This window comes from Vombatus ursinus, unplaced genomic scaffold (assembly GCF_900497805.2).
Source record: "Vombatus ursinus unplaced genomic scaffold, bare-nosed wombat genome assembly UNPS02014772.1, whole genome shotgun sequence".
In the NCBI taxonomy this organism is placed as follows: Eukaryota; Metazoa; Chordata; class Mammalia; order Diprotodontia; family Vombatidae; genus Vombatus; species Vombatus ursinus.
This window is the reverse complement of record NW_020954550.1, coordinates 8,928,253-8,945,871: the sequence shown is the minus strand read 5'-3', so window position 1 is coordinate 8,945,871 and position 17,619 is coordinate 8,928,253.

Genomic DNA, 17,619 nt, shown 5'->3' with positions numbered 1-17,619 from the left:
GAAAAAATGATTGAACAAGGCAGAAAATTGGGAAAGAATTTTTACAACCAGTCTCTCTGATAAGGGCCTCATTGCTAAAATATATAGAGAACTAAGTCAAATTTATAAGAATACAAGTCATTCCCCAATTGATAAATGGTCAAAGGATATGAACAGGCAGTTCTCAGATGAAGAAATTAAAGCCATCTATAGTCATGTGTTCTAAATGTTCTAAATGTGTTCAAATGTTCTAAATCACTATTAATTAGAGAAATGCAAATCAAAACGACTCTGAGGTACCACCTATCAGAATGGCCGACATGACAAAACAGGAAAATGATAAATGTTGGAAAAGATGTAGGAAAATTGCAACATTAATGCATTGTTGGTGGAGTTGTGAAATGATCCAACCATTTTGGAGAGCAATTTGGAACTATGCCCAAAGAAAATGTGCATACCCTTTGACCCAGCAATAGCACCTCTAGGGCTATATCCCAAAGATATCATACAAATGGGAAAAGGACTCACATGTACAAAAATATTTATAGCAGCTCTTTTTGTGGTGGCAAAGAATTGGAAATTGAGGGGATGCCCATCCACTGGGGAATGGCTGAACAAGTTGGGGTATATGAATGTAATGGAATACTATTGTACTATAAGAAATGATGGACAGGCTGACTTCAGAAAAACCTGGAAAAACTTGTATGGTCTGATGCTGAGTTAAGTGAGCAGAACCAAGAAAACGTTGTACACAATAGCAGCCACATTATGTGATGACTAATATTGATAATCTTAACCCTTTCCAGCAATACAAGGATCTAAGACATCTCCAAAGGCCTCATGATGGAAAATACTATCCACATCCAAAGAAAGAACTATGGGGTTTGAATGCAGATCGAAACATACTATTTGCTATTTTTTTTTTCTTCTGTTGAGTTTTGTTTTCTCTTTCTGGTGGTTCTTTCTATTGGTTCTAATTCTTACTTACAACATCACTAATGTGAAAATATGTTTAATAGGAATGTATATGTATAGTCTATATCAGATTGTGCACCATCTTGGGGAGGGTGGTGGGGAGGAAGGGGGAGAAAAATTTTAAACTCAAAAGCACATGGAAGTGATTGTTGATAAATCAAAAGAACTTAATAAAAAAAGATTGAACAACAATGTGAGAATTTATTTTACCTGACTATACTTACTTGTTACAATAACAAGGCTTTTTTTTTGGTGGGGGATGGGGAATAGAGGAGGTTGCAGAGTAATGATCAGAGAAATAGAGGAAAGGCAGAAGAAAGCATCAATGAAACATTTAAAAAGTATGAAGAGGGGAGTAGAGGAAGGTTTAGAAGAGAACACAGACAAGGCAGTTTTATGCTTCCACATTAAATTTATGAAACCTTTTTGGAGAGGGAAAAACCCTCCCATGCTATACCTATATAATCCTCATATACAATTCTCTTTCATTGTTCTTCTTTGTATGTTGAAATGTTCATGCTTATTGATGTTTTTCAAGTTCAAAATAAAAAAGGAAATTTTCTAAAAGCCATCTACTCTTATTGTCTCTGCTTCCTTGCCTCTCATCTACTTCTAAACTGCTTGTAGTAAAGCTTCCAAGCTAACCACTCAACTAAAACCCTCAGGTTACCAGCAATCTCTTAACTGTCAAATCCAATGGCTTTTCTCTCAATCTTCATCCTCCTTGACCTTTCTGTAAAGTTTGATACAGTTGAACCTCTTCCTAGAGAACTCTCCTCCCTGCTTTTTGTGACATTGCTCTCCCTTGACTCTCCTTCTACTGGTTTTGACCATTGTTTCTGATTCCTTTGCTGGATCATCATTTATATCCTGCCCCTAATTTGGAGGTACCACAAGTCTGTCTTGGGCCCCTTTCTCTTTCTACACTTTCTTTCTTGGTAATTTCATCAGCTCAATAATCCCATCATAATGGGTTTAATTATCATGTCTACATAGATAGCTTCCAAACCTTAACTTGTTGTTGTTCAGTGTTTCAGTTACCTCCCAGTTTTCTTGGCAAAGATACTGGAGTGGTTTGCCGTTTCCTTTTCCAGCTCATTTTACAGATGAAGAAACTGAGGCAAACAGGGCTAAGTGACTTGCCCAGCGTCCCACAGCTAGTAAGTGTCTGAGGCTGGATTTGAACATGGGAAGATGAGTTGTCCTGACTCCAGGCCTGGCCCTCTAACCACTGTGCCACCTGGCTGCCCAAACCTTAATATCTGGCTCTACTATCTCTTATGAACTCTAGTCCTGCATCACCAACTGCCTCTTAGACATCTCCAGCTGGATGTCCTAAGCATCTCAATCTCAGCGCATTCAAAATGGAACTTTTTATCTTTCCCCTTAAAGCCACCTCTACTCCAAATTGCCCTGTTTCTGTCCAGGGCACTACTTTCTAATCATCTGGGTTTGCAACCTTTTTGTTATCCTTGACTCTTTGTTCTCCCTCACCCACCAGCTGTTAAATCTTGTGTGGTCTCTTTCCACAACATACAGGGCATCCCCAAATTCTTAGTGCACTTTGAAATGTCTAATAATACAAAACTGCACTAAAACTTTTGTGACACCTTGTGTATTAAATCCATCCCTTTTGCTTCATTCACATGAGCTACCATCCCTAGTTCATACACTCAGCACCTGTTGTCTAGACTTTTGTAATAGCCTCCTACTAGTGCTCAGTCTGTCCCTTCCCCAAGCTATATTCCACACAGCTGCCAAAATAACCTTCCTAAAAGTACAAGCACTCCCTTGCTCAAAAAGCTCCATTGACTCCCTATAGCCTCTAGGATAAATACAGACTCTTCTGTTTGGCTTTTAAAGCCCTTCACAAATCTAATTCCAACCTCTCTTTCTGGGTTTATTTCTTATTATTCCGCTTTGCCAACTCAACATTCCAGCCAAACCAGCTTATTTGCTGATCCCTAAATTTGGCGTTCCCTCCCTTGACTCTGTACCTTGACTCAGGTTGTCTTTCCTGCCTGGAGAGACCACTCCCTGAACACTTCTCCTTCCTCTGCCTTTCCTGAACCCCATGGTCTTTAGTGATTTTTCCTTCCTGAAATCAGCCTGAGTAGAGTTCATCTGTTTAAAGGTTGTCCATCCAGGACTCCTCCCCAAAAGAATGTTAGTTCCTTGAGTGCAGAGATGGCTTTTCCATATTGTTTTTGTAACTTTACTCCATGTCTTGCACATAGCAAGTGCTCAATAAATACTCATTGTACTGTGTTGTATTGTGTTATATTGTTTTGTATCATATTGTATTTATTGTATTGTGTTGTATCATAAAACTCAATAGGACTTAATAGGGAGGTCCTATCTATCTGGGTCTGAATACAGCCCCTATTTGCCCTGAAGGCATAGTCCTGCTTTGAATATTAGATTCAGGGGATTCCAGGAGGAAGGAAGCTACAATCCTAGTGTACAAGCCCTTCCCACTGGCCTCATCCCCTCTAAGACTGGCTAGGTCACCACCCTTCATCCCTCCATTCTCCAGTATTCTAGACATTCCAGAAAATACAGGGTTGTCTAGAGAGCAATGAATTACCCCAATATAAGGGGATAAGCAACAGCAAGTCTCTGTTTGGGGAGTTGTGACCTCTGAACTTGGTCTGGCTCCTGTTCAGCTGTCAGCTTCTCTGGCTCTCGTCTGGTCTGTTGACAATGCACCTGGCATCCACTTGATGACCTTTTCCCTGATCCTGTTTAGTATGTCTGCTTTGGTGTGATATCCTTCTTGCCTCCAGCCTGGGCAAAGACATAACTGGGCAAAGAAGAGGCATGGTAGCATGTCTCTGATATTAAAGGATGTTTTGTGGGCAAACTCTGTGAGAAACAAACTCTGTTCTCAGCACTGAATAGTATTCCCTCCTTGTGTTTCATGACCTGCTCCATGCTGAGTACACCTTGCATTGTATCACTGCTCCAGTAGGGTCTTCTTTCCCCTAAGGCCTGTCACTTGCTTCAAAATTACTGACAGAAATCAGCTCCACCCCATAGAGCAATGGGTCTTCATCTGGTGTCCGTAAACTTGTTTTTTTTTTAATTGATAACTATTTTAGTATAACTGGTTTCCTTAGTAATCCTATGTATTTTACCTCATGTATATTCTGAGAATAGGTTCATAAGTTTCATGAGACTTCTGAAAGGATCCATGACATAAAAAAGGTTAAGAATCTATCCTGTAGAAGATAGATATCTAACATCTTTGCAACCTGCATCCAACTACGTACCAATTGTTGGCACTGCATTACATAAAGGACATGGGAAAATAGGAGAATTTGCAAAAAAGTATGACCATGACAATAATAACCAACATTTATATAAAGCCCTAAAGTTTTCAAAGTGTCTATATATTCATTATCTCATTGGAATGTCACAACAACCCCTCCCAGAAGGAAGGTCAGAAAGAAATGCAGATAAGTAGGACAGCTTTGAAAGTTACTTGCTGAATATTATTATGTGCTTGAAGGTCAAAGCAAGCCGTACATAATAGACAGCTGTGATTTCACACACAGTCCTCTTCTGTTCTACTTTGTATGTGAGGATATTTGTTTTGTTTGATGCTTATGGAGATCAGAACAAATAACCCAATCATGTGAGGAAATAGTGCGGCTATCATTATCCACATTTTACCAATGAGGAGCTTGAGTCTGAGAGGGGCTTAATGGCTTGCCTATGTTCATGCAGCTATTAAGTGTCAGAGCAGATTTGAACTGGCTCTTCCTGGACTTCTTGACTCAAGTCTAGCACTCTGTCCTCTGGGGAAGGGCCTTCACATCATCCCTTGATCTCAAGAAGAGAAGAGAGGACTTCAAGTATTTGAAGACTTGTCATATGGAAAATGAATGGGACCTGGGAAGACTTGGATGACCATCTGATACAAAGTGAAGTAAGCAGAAGCAGGCAAACAGTTGATACAATAAAAATAGTATTGTAAGGACAATCAGCCTGGAAAGATTTAGGAACTCTGATCAACACAACCTCCAACTATAATTCCAGATGACTTATAATGAAACATGCTACCTATCCTGGGATAGGGAGGTGATGGATTAAGATTGTGGGTTGAAGCATATATATATATATATATATATATATATATATATATATACACATACATATATACATATACACGCACACATCTATATATGAATGACATGGCTAATGCAGGAATTTGTTTTGCTTGACACACATGCTTGTAATGGGTTTTGTTTTTCTTGCTTTCTCAATGCAGAAAGAGGAAAGATGGGAGGGAGAAAATTTAGAATTGAAAATAAAATAATATTTTAAAATTAAAAAATAAACAAGTCATTTCAAAAAAGAAGAAAAAAATGAAGGAAAGGAAGGAAGAAAAAAAGGATAGAAGGAAGGAAAAAATGAAGAAAGGAAGGGAGAGGAAGGAAGGAAAGAAAGAGGGAAGGTAAAGAGAAAAGAAGAACGGAGGGAAAAAAGAAAACAAAATGAATGGGACTTATTTTTAGCCCCAGAGGGCAAAACTCAGAACAATCACTGGAATTTACAAAGAGGCAAATTTAAACTTCAGGTAAATAAAAACTTCCTAACAATTAAAACTCATCTCATTAACAAGCTGTTCTACTGTAGTTAGTCCCATTGAAACTAATCTAACAGTTGGGTTGCCTAGCTTGACCATGCAAACAGACAGACATACTCCCTCATGAGAACTGTTCCTCAAGGGACCCAGTTAAGATCCTATACCCATAGTTGAGCCTGAAGACTCAGGCACGACTCACAAACCCACATACCAGTGAGACATACAGTGAGCCTTTTTTATAGTGCTAAGGCCATGTAGGTGGGGGCTGCTGCCTTTGATTAGCTCAGTTAATCTGTAGTGTTGACTACGTAGGTGCCATTGTTTCGCATGTAAGTTTTGGCCTTTTGAAAAGCTCTTAGTTCACTTACCTATGAATTGGTTTTACTATTCTCTTACACAGCAACCAGCAGTGGAAAATCACTGGCCCTGGAATCAGAGGACCTGGATTCAGATCCTTCTTCTGACCTTTAGTACATGTTTGACCCTGGGCAAATCACCTAATCTCCCCTAGCCTCAGTTTCCTCATCTGTAAAATGAGGGGGTTATATACATGGCCTCTGAGTTGCCTTCTGGCTGTCAAGGTATGATTTTTATGACCCCTTTCTCTTTGTCCTAAAGGACATCTATGGCAATTGAGGACAATTAGGTATTACCTTCTTCCTCCAAAGACTCCGGACTCAGATCACCCCAGTCTGGAGCAGGAGGTCAGAAAACTATTGTTCTTGGACCAGATCTAGCCCACCTGCTTTCTTATAGCCTGAGACCTAAGAATGTTGTCGTTAAATACAATAAAACTTAATTTAAAAACATAAAAACCAGGGCAGCTAGGCGGTACAGTGAATGGAGCTCTGGCCCTGGAGTCAGGAGGACCTGAGTTCAAATCCAGCTTCAGACATTCAACACTTACTAGCTGTGTGAGATCGTCTCACCAAAAAGCAAACACACACACACACACACACACACACACATTAAAAACCATTTTTAGTTCACAGCCAGCACAGAAGCAGGCAGGGAGCAGGACCTAGGCTTCAACAGTAATTTGCTGACCCCTAGTTTTCAGGCTTTACTTTTGTCAGAATTTCTACTTTGGTCTCTAGGTCCATCAATTGCCCACTGGACAAGTTCCTTTATGCAAAATACCCCCTAATAGGCAGCTAGGTGGCACAATACATAGAATGCATGATTTGGGCAAGTCACTTAAACTCCAGTTGCCTCAGTTTTCTCATCTGTAAAATGTAGATAATAATAGTATCTACTTCACAAATTTATTGTAAGGATCAAATGAGTTCTTTGCATACTTTAAAGGCATTTCATAAATGATAGTTATTATTTATATTATTATTACTATGCATTATAACCCAGGTACTTCCAGGTCACCAAAATCTTTGTGGTAATGGAGGACTAATTCAATGCACTCTAAGCAGTATAGGCAAGCTACAGACAGGCCTTTGGTATCTAAGGTGATCTGTAAGGTCCAACATAATAGAATAATAACTATTAAAACAATTATTATTATTATAGATAATATTTACAGAGTACCTTTAGGTTTGCAAAATGCCTTACACATATTTTACTTGAGCCTCAACCTCAAGAGGTAGGTACTATTATTATCTCCATTTTACAGATGAGGAAACTGAGGTGCTGTGATGTTAAGTGACTTGCCCAGGGGACACAGAGCTAGAATTTGAACTCAGAGATTGCTAATTTCAAGTCCAAGGCTCTTTCCACTATTACACCTACACGTCTAAGATGAGAAATGATGCTGTCTATTGAATCCCTAAAAGTCTGGGACCAAGTATAGTTGTATACTTACTTCTTCCATTCCAATGAACCATCTAGAAATTGGAAAATTATTTTTAATTATCCAGAGGGTCCTTTTGAAACTCTCTGCAGGGAATAATGTCAGTGATGGGAGATCCTCTCTGATGCTCACCTGGACTTGCTCCTCAAAGGGCATGGCACCTCCCAAGGGTGGGGAACTTGTGGCTTTGAGGTCACATGTGGCCTTCTAGGTCCTCAAGTATGGCCCTTGGATGGAATCCAAACTTCAATGTGAAGGACCTAGAGAGCCACAGGTGGTCTCAAAGCCTAAGGTTCCCCACCCCTGTATCCTTTGCTGAGCTAGGTTCAACCACTGGACTGGGCTGGGCCAATCACTCAGCTTCTAGGTAGCTGCCAAGCTGTGCCAGGCAGGCCACTCTGCTGAATGTGGCATTTCTAATACAGGTTTAACCATCCAAGTAAGAAATGTTCCCTCCAGGCACTCAGCCTAGTAAGTGGCTCAGCCCTGCCTCTTCTTCAGATGTAGAGTCTCTGATGGATGAGCTGTCCCAGGATACTCCCTAGGCTCAGTTTTCCATAGAAGCTACAGTCTTTCCCCATCTTCTGCCATTGGCCTGGTTGGACGGTACTGTGCTCTCCTAAGCTATGACGTTATAGCTCTCCTTTCAGCTGGAGTGCTATTGGACTCTTTCACCCATTGGGAAAACCCTTAGTGTAGGACTCTCCTCTTTGATTCTCAAAGCCGGGTTTCTAAGGTATGTCATCTCTAGGTGAGAAGTAGAAAAGGTCTAGCTTCTCCTATTTGACAGTCCTTTCTGGTTCAAAGCCAGTTTTCTCAGGAAGGTATTTCACCTTGTCTTATAGTGATCAGTCTCAGTTCAGGCAGTTACCCTGCTGCTCAGACTCCTCAAACCCGCACTAAGGCATGGAAATTTTGTTTTGTATCTGAAGGCCTTCCCCTTTACAATTCAATGAGCTCTTGGCTTTTTCTGTCCAGCTTCTGTCTATCAACAATGCAACTGTCTGCTCCACCATCTGCCCAGCAAGAGTTTCCACCTGTGACCTCCCCATGTTCAACACAAGGCTGCTTGCCTCAGGGAGTAATCCTGGCTTCCTTTCCCATCTGTGTCCCGCATGGTTTGCCTTTGCTCACTCCTATGAACTGACCGGCTATGCGTCTGACCAAGCACTTATTGAGGACTGCTGTAAGTAACTAGTCTTAACACCTGTCTTAACCATGGGCCTGATTAAGAATTTATGTTTAACATCACATCTATTCATAGTAACTATCAGCCTGGAAGGAGGCGCTTTCAGGACACCACTGGGTTAATCCAGTTAAACCCGGTCCACCTGGACAGTCTTGGTCTTTCATAGAGCAAAAGTTGCTAGAGGCAGAAAAGGACGGATTAGGTTCTCCAGGTGGTGGGTAATCATCCTAGGGTGTCATACAAACGCTTAAGGTAATCCTCCAGCTACTATAGCAATAGGCACCTAATTGAATTAGTATAATAAAAAAAAAAAATCCCCCATCTGAGTAACCAGTATGCTTAAGGTTATAATGTTAAATTAAAAACTCGGAGTCAGAGGAAAGGCCCCAAAAGGAAGGCGTGTATAGAAACCAGCCACAGCCCACCTCCATTATCAAATGCTACATTGAATACTGAAGCCATATATTGGCTATCACCTGGGTTGTGATTTTCTCTTATTTCCTGGGGAAGGTTCAGTCTGAAAACTATACTTCTTATCCATTTCTGTTTCAATTCAATTCAGCAAGAATTTATTCAAAGCTGGGCACTGTTAGTTGTTGGGGCTACAAAGACAAAAACAAAAAACAGTCCTTACTCTCAAGGAGTTTGTATTCTATCTGGTGAAAACAATATGTATGTAGAAAATTAAGTTTAAAATATGCAAAGTAATTTCCAACGGGACAACTCTAGCAACTAGAAGGAGAGGTATTAGAATAGGCTTCCTGTAGGAAGCGGGATAGTTTAGGGCTCAGCTTGGGCTAAGATCTGAAGGACTCTGAGTTTTCTCTCTTTCCCAGTGAACTTTCTATTAATGTAAACTACAGGAATCACTCACTCCTTTTATTTATGGCTGTTTTTATAGCTTTGAAATTACGTTCGCATTCAGGTGTTGCTAGATATTCATTACCTTTCTCAAATGCTATTTATAAGGCTGATTGCTTGGGGATTGTACTGAGAAGAAGGGGACGTTTCACACTTGGATGGTTGACCCTTCCCTGAAAATGCCACATTCAGGAAGTTGCCGTCTCTATTTTATATACCACTTCTTCCACTAGCCAGGCCAGAGTTAGGTTTCCTCTTATTTTTTTTGATTATCTCTCCTTTTGGAAAACAGTCTCTGCCTTGGTTCTACATTGAAACCTTTGCATTTTGTGAAGCATGTTGCCAGTGATGGTAAATAATGAGCCATCGAAACCAACTCTCCAGCTAACATATAATTTGAGAGGTTTTTTATTCCACGATTTTAAAAACAACAAACGAGCAAGGGGAAAAATGTAACTTTAAAGAAATGAAGAACACAGCTTTATGAACAATTCACTAAACTGCATCCCACATATAGATGCTTGTGCTTCTAAGAAATTATTGCATCTTCAAACCAGTAGGCAAAGTCTTCTCTGAGGTGTTTTTCTTTCCCCTGCAAGAAGCCATAATAGGTATATATCTATAATGCCTTTCTGCCAAGGAAACGAAAGTACTTTCAAAACAATCTCATAACATTGTGGTGGAGGAAATGAACGGTGAGTATTATTGTCCCCGCTTTACAGGTGGAGACACAGAAAAATGAAATTATATGGGTAAGGTCTTTACACAAGTAAGTGTAAAGTAACAAATAGAGGCCAGGCCTCTGGACTCATAGCTAGGACTTCAGTAGTTAAAAGAATAATAGGTTCGTAGCCCACCTCATCCTTCACCATGTCAAGTGGTGATATTATTTCTCACTGAATTCTCTCTTTGCTCACTTATGATGCAGGCCTGTTTTTCGTGTGTATGTTTCTTTCTAAAGTGCCAAGGTTCTTATCTTAAAAATTCTAAGTTGTAGCTGATTTCTCATAACAAATAATAAGAGCTGGTGTTTACATAGGACTTAAAAGGTTTGCAAAGCACTTTGCAAGCATGATTTCATTTGCTATTCACAACATTTACCTGTGAGGAAAATATTATTTCCATTCCCATTTTGCAGACAAGGACACTGCGGCTTGGAGAGGTTAAATCACTTTCTTAGGGTTGGACAACTAGTGAATATGAGAGGCAGGATTTGAACCCAGGTTCCTCCTACTCCCAACATTAAGCCCAATGCTCTTCCTCCCGTACCACACTGCCTCCTCTAATGCTACAATGTGGTATAGTGGGTGACACTATGCCAGCAGAGCTCAAGCTTGGGCAGCCATTACTCAACTGGAGAGCTTGGAGTATGAGGCTGCAATAGATTGTGGGTCTGTTTGTCTGAGGCCCAGCCTACTTAAGTTATGAGAGACATATGTGTGTATACCTATATATCACATCTGCATAATACATATATGTATACACACATATATGAATATATACAATATATATAAGTATACACACATATATCATCTATGCGCACACAATATATACCTGTACATACATGCATGCACACATACATATATACACACATACACATGTACATGCATACATGCATATATATATATCAGGGGAGGGAGCAGCCACATTGATGAAATCATGCATCCTTGAAAGACCGGAAGTGTCTACATAGTAATGTGCTAGCACCAAGCTCTAACAAATTAATTGGACTAATCGCTTGTAATGATTTGCAAATCCAATATTAAAGATAATAATTTTTGAGAGACATACTATGACTCAGCTGTTCTGGAAGCTGGAGAACAAGCATGCAGGTATCTAAGGGGTACACCTGCAGGATAATCCCCTGAAAAGGCTGAATCAGAGCCAGGGGTAGGGGCCTGCAGCCCTGAGGCCTCACATGGCCTTCTAGGTCCTTGGGTGTGGCCTTTTGACTGAGTCCAAGCTTTACAAAACAAATCCTTTTATTAAGGGGTGTGGCCTTTTGACTGAGTCCAAGCTTTACAGAACAAATCCTTTTATTAAGGGGATTTGTTCTGTGAAGTTTGGATTCAGTCAAAGGGCTGGACTTGAGGACCTAGAGGGCCACTTGTGGCCTCAAGGCTGCAGGTTCCCCACCCCTGATCAGACTATTCTCTAATGAAGAAATTGAAAGGGTAGGACTGGAGGGTCCAAAGCAATCAGGGAACCCTGTCTTCGTCTGTGGAGGTTTGCATCTTTATATAATGCCCAGCCTTTCCCTAGCCAGCTTTTCCTTTACACAATCACAGAAGGTTAATTGATAGCCCACACAGCTGAAATCTGTGACAGGATATCTTCCTGAGCTCTGTGTCAGTATGTTACAACCCCAGAACAGCACTGCCTTCAGCAATGGGGCATTGAACTCTCCATACGTGTAGCTAGAGACTGGGAGGATACTCAGGTTGCCAAAAAGTTTGCTTGCTCCTCTTAGGCTCCCTACAATGCTATTCCTAGACCCCTACAAACTAGCTTCTGGGAGCTGCCCTGGTGGATTTAAGAAGCAGGGTTTGAGGTCCTCGTCTTGATCTATAAAATCTTGTACTATCCACCTCACAGGGTTGTGGTGAGGTTCCGATAAAATGGTATTCGAAAAATGATATAAACTGTGATGTCCAAATGGGTCTCTGATCTTATCAATTTGGATGTTCATTCCAGTAATGCAGATTGCAACCCATCTGAAGCCCATCTCAATCTGGCCTCAGACACCAGTTTTGTGACTCCGGGCAAGTCACTTAAACCTCTGCCTGTCTCAGTTTTCTCAACTGTAAAAATGGGCATCATAATAGCACCTATTTCCTGGGGTTGTTGTGATGATCAAATGAATCCAAAAAATTTACAAAAATTTGTAAAGTGCTTAGCACAGTGCCTGGAGCATAGTGAGAGCTTAATAAATGCTTGTTCCTTCCATTCTCCTTTCCATCTGGTGTAAGTTTTGTTCATATCTAAGTTTGTCACAGAGGGTCTTTCCAACATGTTGAGGGACATCTCCACTTTGTCCTCACATTGAAAGGATACCAGGAAAGCGCTCAAGCTGTTGAACAATCGTCCCTCTTGCTCACCACACAGTCAGCCCATCTTCTTTTTGTCCATACTTTCCTGTTTGACATCTATTACTCAGTTTTTCAAAGTTCCTTATTTTTTTCCATGTTGCTGCCTGCTCACACCCACCATGCTCCTCTATGCTGCCTCCTATGCCATCATTTTTAATTCCTTTGAGATTGTAGTGCTACATGACTCAGAGCCATACAACAATATGGGTAGGACATTTGTACTAAAAAGATGAGTCTTTGTTTCTGGGAGAAGTTTATTAAAGGAGCTTTGTAATATCCTGAAGGCAAGCCAGACTGCTCTTCTCCTATTTAATCCAACATACTGTTCATTTTATTCATTATACTATTGTATTCATTTGTACTATCTGGCCTACATATATATACATGTGTGCATATAATAGTATAATATATCTGGTTATCGGGTTATGATATATGGTTAGATGGACAGCCAGTATATACACATACATAAACACATGTGTATGTGTATATATCTAACATATAGTTAGAAGCTTAACTAGTATATATAAATACATGTTGTTGAGCTCATATATGTATATACAGTTATCCCTTCCACATTGTGACTTTCTCCATTATGGTTTTTGAGGTTTTGATATATCGTGGATCAGCATAAGAAATTAAATGGAAATTTTGGGGAAGTTTTACAGAAGCCACAGACAACACAGAAAAAGTTTAGAAACTCAGAAATGCATAATATATATGTACAGTATTGTATAATATCAACCCAAATTTTACAATAAGTTACTGTAAACATCCCATAAAAGAAAAAGAAAAGGTTCCACTTCTGGGAGCCAAGATGGTGGAATAAAGAGTAAGTCACTCTTACCTCCCTTATTAACTTCTGAAAGCCCAGAAAATATCACCCCAGGAAAAACCCTGGAACAGCTGAACCAGAAGAAAGATGGGGTGCAGCAGTGCAGTAGCCCAGGTAGCTTGAGAGATTAATGAGAAAGGCCCCTCTCGCCCTGGGGAAAGGGCAGCAATACAGAATGAGAGGTGTTCCAACAAGCTACTAGAAAGCCCCTCCTCAGCATACCAGGAGGAGATCCTGAAACCTAGGTGATGGAGCAGGTAAATACCAACACCAGGACCCCTGAGGGCCTCCCTGAGGGCGAGGGAACCGGTGGAAACCAGCTTGGAAAACCACCAGCTACCCCAGCATTCTGCAGCAACCAGATCTCCCAGTGTCTCAGCAAAACTAAGGGAAGCAGCGCTCCAAGGGGCCCCAGGCCAATAAATATGCTACAACATCCATCTGAAAGGAGCTGAAGAAAGTGAAAGGAAGGAAAGGCCCAGGTGAGCAGGCAACCTCCAGGGGTCACACTACCCAATCCTACCCCTAGAGTTCCAGTGTTGCTGATTCCAGCCCAACACCAGGTAAGCTGCCAGAACCCTACAGCCTCCAACTGCCAACATTGGAGGCCCTAGGCTCCCAACACAAGAAGCTTGGTTCAGTGCCCTCTGCTCCCCAGCAGGAGAGCTCAATCTTTTTAAAGGCCAGGAAATAAGCAAACACCATGAGCAAAAAGAAACGCATGATAGATTCTTATTATTGGAACAGTGAAGATCAAGGCAGAAATTCTGAAGAGGACAACATTGTCAACAAACCCACATCTGGAACCTCAAAAGGGAATATGAACTGGTCTAAAGCTCAAAAAACCTTCTTAGAAGAGCTCAAGAAGGATTTTAAAAATCCAATGAGAGAGGTAGAAGAAAAAATGGGAAAAGAAATGAGAGGTAAGCAAGAGAGAGTCAATAGCTTGGAAAAGGAAGGACAAAAATTAACTGTAGAAAACAAGTCCTTAAAAAATACAATTGGCCAACTGGGGAAGGAGGTACAAAATCTAGTAGAAGAAAACAATTTGTTAAAAATTAGAATTGGGCAAATGGAAGCTAATGACTCTATGAGAGAGCAAGAATCAGTTGAACAGAAATAAAAGAATGAAAAAATGGATGAAAATGTAAAATACCTCGGTAAAAAAACTGACCTGGAAAATAGATTCAGGAGATACAATTTAAAAATTATTGGTCTACCTGAAAATCATGATGAAAAAAAGAACCTTGGCAGTGTCTTTCAGGAAATCATCAAGGAACACTGCCCTGAGGTCCTAGAACCAGAGGGTAAAATAGCCATAGAAAGAATCCACCAATCACCTCCTGAAAGAGATCCCAAATTGAAAACATCAAGGAATATAGTGGTCAAATTCCAAAATTACCAGGTCAAAGAGAAAATACTGCAAGCAGCCAGAAAGAAACAATTTAAATATCTTGGAACCACAGTCAGGATTACACAGGACCTTGCAGCTTCTACATTAAAAGACTGTAGGGCATGGAACATGATATTTCATAAAGCAAAGGAGCTTGAATTACAACCAAGGATCAACTACCGAGTGGAAATGAGCATGATCTTCCAGGAGAAGAGATGGATATTCAATGAAATAGGGGACTTCCAAACCTTCCTGAAAAAAAGACCAGAGTTCAACAGATAATTTGGTCTTCAAATATAAGATTCAAGAGAGACATAAAAAGGTAAATGGGACAGAAAGAAACAACATGTTATTAATAAGGGCAAACTGTTTACATCCCTACAAGGGAAGATGGCACTTGTAACCCTTGAGAACTGTATTGTTACTATACCATGTTACAGGGGTATACATAAAGGGGGTGGTTTTAAGTTGACTTTGATGTAATGATTAAAAAAGACCTAATCAAGTGGGTTAAATGGATCCAAGTAAGTGGATTAATCTGATCTAACTAAGAAAATGTACTGAGAGAAAAGGAAAGGAGAAGGCAGACAAGGGTAAATTACATTACAGGAAAAGTCACAAAACCCTATTACAGCAGAGGGGGAAAAAGGGAGGGAGATGAGCATTTTTTGAACCTTACTCTCATCAGATTTGGCTCAAGAAGGGAATAACATAATTGTTAGGTATAGAAATCTAATTTGCCCTATAGGCAGTAGGAGGGAAAAGGAGAAAGAAAAGGGAGGGGGGATAGAAGGGAGGGAAGAACTAGTAAGAATAAAGGGGAAGAAAAGGGAGGGGGCTAAAAGAAGGGAGGCAGGATTGAGAAAGGCGGTGGTCAAAAGCAAAACACTAGTGAGGAGGGAAAAGGAGAAAGGAGAAAGAAAAGCATAAACAGGGGAGGATGGAAAAGGAGAAAGGAGAAAGAAAAGCATAAACAGGGAGGAGGGAAGGATGGAGAGAAAGACACAGATAGTAATCATAACTGTGAATGTGAATGGGATGAACTCTCCCATAAAATGGAAACCGATAGCAGAATGGATTAAAAAACCATAATCCTACAATATGTTGTTTACATGAAACACATTTGAAACAGAGGGACACACACAGGATAAAGGTAAAAGGCTGGAGCAGAATATATTATGCCTCAGCTGAAGTAAAAAAAGCAGGGGTAGCAATCCTGATCTCAGACAAAGCAAAAGCAAAAATAGATCTTATCAAAAGAGATAAGGAAGGAAACTACATCCTGCTAAAAGGCACCATAGACAATGAAGTAATATCATTATTAAACACATATATACCAAATGGTACAGCATCCAGATTCTTAGAAGAGAAGTTCAGGGAGTTACAGGAAGAAATAGACAGCAACACTGTACTAGTGGGGGACCTTAACCTCCCCCTCTCTGAAGTAGATAAATCTAACCACAAAATAAACAAGAAAGAAGTTAAGGAGGTGAATAGAATATTAGAAAAGTTAGGTATGATAGACCTCTGGAGAAAATTGAATGGGGATAGAAAGGAATATACTTTTTTCTTGGCAGTACATGGCACCTACACAAAAATTGACCATGTACTACAGTCAATTAGGATCTTACAATTCAATACAGAAAGGCAGAAATATTAAATGCATCCTTTTCAGATCATGATGCAACAAAAATTATATGTAATAAAGGGCCATGGAAAGATAGACTAAAAATAATTGGAAACTAAATAATCCTAAAAGAAAACAAAAAAATCAGACTTCCCTGGTACGAAGGGAGGGCCAAAAAATTTTACACACAGAGTGTCATGCCTCTAACCCCCTCAATGTGGAAGAGATAACTATATGTATACTGGTTGTCCATCTAACTATGTTATAATATACATAATGTCAACAACCACTTATTAAACTCTTATTATGTGCCCAAGCACCACATTAATGGCCATTCTTCATTCACTTTACTAAATGGTTAAGGCCAAACTTTTTTGACTGTTTACCCAACCTCTTCCAGAAAGCTTTGGAATATTCTGGAGCTTGATGCAACCAGAACGATGTCATCTAGGTGATCCATATATCAGAGCCTCTGGAGGACCTCACCACCTAGAGGGTATTTGTCATCAATTTGAACTTGATGCTGGATCTCCTCCATGCCTGTGGTGAGCACCTTTGGTGAACATGTGTCTTTCTGTTTCATGCCTTGCTGGTTATTTATGATCGAATGAGTTTCTCTATGTTGTTGCATATTTCAAGGGTTTAAAATGTTTTGATGTGTGGTTGGGAGACACCCTGCAAACTGTAAGGTGTTAGATAAGTGTCATCTATGTTATTCCACCATATGACAGCCTTCATTGTTTTGGGCTGTTGTATGAAATCAAAGGAAACATTTGGCAGGAAACTTCATAATATGGCAGAAAAAACATGGGTCTGAATAGAAAACTCTCATTGGAAATTGGATCAGAAATTCAGGCATTGTAGCCTACAACTCCATGCAAAATGTTTGAATTTTTTTTTTGGCTTGGCCTATCAATGAAGGCTTATTAAGTTTCATATTACTCCCGCAATGTAGACTCATTATAAATAAATAGAATAATAGAATGCACTGCTACTTTTACTTTCATATCTAAATATTAGCAAATTTTGTTACAGGCTAAGAATATTTGTGTAGGATTTTATAGAGTTAAATAAAAATGAACTTTCCCCCCATGCTCCTGTTGCTAAAACATTTACTCATCTGGCCAAAGTCCTTTGGTACAAATGGCACATAAGTAGTGTTAACAAGGCTGGTTTAAGCTAACTTGCTGGCAGCTGGTTTGTTTCTGTTATTTGAGGAAGAATTTTCCCTAGGGCATCCTTTCTCTTGCACATCAATTCTTAACCTCTTGGAGGGAAAGCT